We start from the raw sequence: 3,750 nt of genomic DNA on the forward strand, positions 1-3,750 counted from the left end.
GAGAGACCAAGATTAAATGCCAACGTGAAGGACTGACGCGGGACGAGAAAATTGAGCCAAACTGCAGAGAGAGAGAAAAAAAAAAAAAAAAGGTTACACGGAAAGAATTTTATAGTGCGTGTTAGAAATGCTGAAGAGTAAGCTCAGCCAGACACTTCGAGGAAAAGGAAAAAAAGAGCGAATGTTATGCTGTGTGCTATGAATATTGTTATGTGACTACTTACCACCTGAAAAAAAGAGAGAAATGGTTTATAGTGGATATCATGATAGAATAAAAAAAAAACAGTGTGGAAGGGATATATATGTTAGAAATTATTTGCACTTTGAAACCTAAACGAAAAAGGATTAATTGAGCATTTACATCTTAAAGAGAGAACTATGATGGTAGTGAATAATGGATGTGATAAAACCAGAAAGGAGACAATACAGATGAATAGAAACATTTGTACTGCACAGTGGAAATTTAATAGAAAAAAGACTTGAGCTAGATGAGTGCTTGATAATTAGAAAAGAAATAACTTGATATTGACGAATAGTGGATACAAAAAGGGGAAAGACTTTTGCAATACAAGAAATATATATACATTTAGAAAAAAGAAATGTACTGAACATATTAAATACATTTAAAAAGAATAACCTAGTTGAATACTTGTGACTAAAAAATCTGAGAATATTGTTAGTTAGAGAAAAAGAATGAAAGAATAAAACGACAACGAATCCTGTATGATAAAAATACGAAAAAGAAAAAAGCCATAGTGGTACGTAATTTAGCACTAAACATTAAAAAAAAAAACAAATTGTAATAAAAGAAAACGAAGAAAAGGAAAACAATCACACATAACGCGACCAATCTATCATGGGGAGCGGCAGAGAAGAAAACTGCGTCAGAGGAAAAGAAAAAAGAGATAAAGCAATAGAAAGGAGGTAAAAAGGAGCAAGGAACATGGATAATAAGGGAAGAAAATAACGAACACCAAGAGTACACAACGTGCTGTCCATTACGTATCGATCCTGTGTGTGTGTGTGTGTGTGTGTGTGTGTGTGTGTGTGTGTGTGTGTGTGTGTGTGTGTAGTGTCTGAGTAACGCCTGCACATTCTACATATCAAGTATCACACACACACACACACACACACACACACACACACACACACACACACACACACACACACACACAGGTACACAGAAAGACATTCATCCTGAGAGAACTCAAGTCTGCAGGAGCCAACGAGAGACAGAACTCGAGACTTTCTGAAGGGGCTTAGCGTGAGGATGTCTGCTGCAGTAGGACCAAGAGGAGGAGGAGGAGGAGGAGGAGGAAGAGAGGGAAAGATAAAGAGGGACGCGACCCGGGATCAGATGCTTATATCCGGGAGGAGTAGCAGGAGGAGGAGGAGGAGGAGGAGGAGGAGGAGGAGGAGGAGGAGGAGGAGGAGGAGGAGGAGAAGGAGGAGGAGGAGGAGGAGGAGGAGGAAGAGGAAGAGGAGTAGGAGGAAAAAGAGAATGAGAAGGAAGAAGAGGAGAAGGAGAAGAAGAAGAAGAAGAAGAAGAAGAAGAAGAAGAAGAAGAAGAAGAAGAAGAAGAAGAAGAAGAAGAAGAAGAAGAAGAAGAGGAAGAAGAAAAGGAATAGGAGGAGGGTAGAAATGTGTGTGTGTGTGTGTGTGTGTGTGTGTGTGTGTGTGTGTGTGTGTGTGTGTGTGTGTGTGTGTGTGTGTGTGTGTGTGTGTGTGTGTGTGTGTGTGTGTGTGTGTGTGTGTGTGTGTGCAAGTTTTGTGAAGTATGTTATATTTATTATTTTTCTTTTTCTATTCTTTTTCTTTCTTATTTTTCTTACCACTTATCTTTCTCTTTCTGCTTCTCCTCTTCGTTTCTCCTTCTCCTCTTTCGCTTTCTCTTTGTTCTTCTTCTCTTCCTCTCTCCTCCTTCTTCTTCTCTTTCTCTTTCTCTTTTTTCTTCTCCTTTTTTTCTCCTCCTTCTCCTGCTCCTCCTCTACCTCCTTCTCCTCCTCCTCCTCCTCCTCCTCCTCCTCCTCCTCCTCCTCCTCCTCCTCCTCCTTCTCCTGCTGTTGCTGCTGCTGTTTCTGAGTTGTTGTTGTTGTTGTTCTTCTTCTTCTTCTTCTTCTTTTCTTCTTCATCATCATCTTACAATCATTAACATTACTTCTACTACTACTACTACTACTACTACTACTACTACTACTACTACTACTACTACTACTACTACTACTACTACTACACCGCCACTACCATTGCTTTCACTATCTTTGTCTTTGGGTGCATAAATTGTTCCTACGCCCTTTTGTGCAACCAATATCCATGTATTCTTGTCCTTCCCTTTCATCGTTATCATCATCAGCTTCTTCTTCTTCTTCTTCTTCTTCTTCTTCTTCTTCTTCTTCTTCTTTTCTGTTTTTTTTCTTCTTTTTCATTCTTCACCATCATCATTATCGTCATCACCTTCTTCCTCTTCCTTTTTCTCCTTCTCCTTCTTTTTCTTCTTCTTCTTCTTCTTCTTCTTCTTCTTCTTCTTCTTCTTCTTCTTCTTCTTCTTCTTCTTCTTCTTCTTCTTCTTCTTCTTCTTCTTCTTCTTCTTGCCAGCAGCGCGCAGACTTCACTACCACCACGAGCACTGTCCCTTCTTCCCTCCTCCTCCTCCTCCTCCTCCTCCTTCTCCTCCTCCTCCTCTCCACCCTGACGGAGGCGCGGTGGGCGGAGTTTCGTCAGCAGGGTGTTGTCCCCTAAGCCTTATGCCGTCCTGTCCTTCGTACACTTCCTTTTCTTCTTCTTTTTGCTTCCTTGTCTTCTTGTGAGTCCATCCTCCTCCTTCTCTCTCTCTCTCTCTCTCTCTCTCTCTCTCTCTCTCTCTCTCTCTCTCTCTCTCTCTCTCTCTCTCTCTCTCTCTCTCTCTCTCTCTCTCTCTCTCTCTCTCTCTCTCTCTCTCGAGGAGGTGAAGAAGGCGAGGGGAAGCATGAGTGTCCCTTTGAGAGCGAGAAAGGAGGAGGTGAGGAAAAGAAAGCACGAGGAAAGGAGGGGAATGAGGAGGAGTGGAGAGACGAGGAAGAAGCGTAGGAGTTGTTGTGGGAGGAGGAGGAGGAGGAGGAGGAGGAGGATGTGGGCGAGGGTCGGCTGGATCTCTCATAAGGGCGGGACAGGAGTTGTGTGGGTGACTGCGTGTGCGGTAAGGGAACTTAAAGGTGCGTGTGATACAAAGAGAGAAATTGAGGCTATAGTAGAAGTACACCCACGGCGTCTTGTTATTCCTCCTCCTCTTCCTCCTTCTCCTTCCCCTCCTCCTCCTTTGTTACTTCAGGATATACCAATAGCATCTCGTTACTCCTCCTTCTCTTTGTCCTTCTCCTCCTCCTCCTTCTCCTTCTCCTCCTCCTCATATCCTACTTCTCCTCGTAACCTTTCTTCCTCCAGCCTGAATCGCACGCATTCACTTCTTGGTAATTAACATTTTTTCCTTCTTTTTACATCCCTTCGTCCTTCTTTTCGTCGTGATGTGCTGCAGGGTTGGCACGTGCGGGAAACTTGAGATAGTGGAGGAAAAAGAAGGTTGTCTGGAGGGTACTAGAGGTTGTGTTGAGCGCGGAGGTGATGTGGTGAGGTGCATGGCTTCTTTTGTAATGGTTTTCTAAAAGAGTTCGTGGAATAATGAGTGATAGTGGCGGAGTTTAAATGAGGCTAATTTGAAGGGTAGAGGCACGGCCCCTAAAGACTCTTCAGGGGGCCGTGGTAGAGGTCATGGAG

This window comes from Portunus trituberculatus, chromosome 43 (genome assembly GCF_017591435.1).
Source record: "Portunus trituberculatus isolate SZX2019 chromosome 43, ASM1759143v1, whole genome shotgun sequence".
Taxonomy (NCBI): Eukaryota; Metazoa; Arthropoda; class Malacostraca; order Decapoda; family Portunidae; genus Portunus; species Portunus trituberculatus.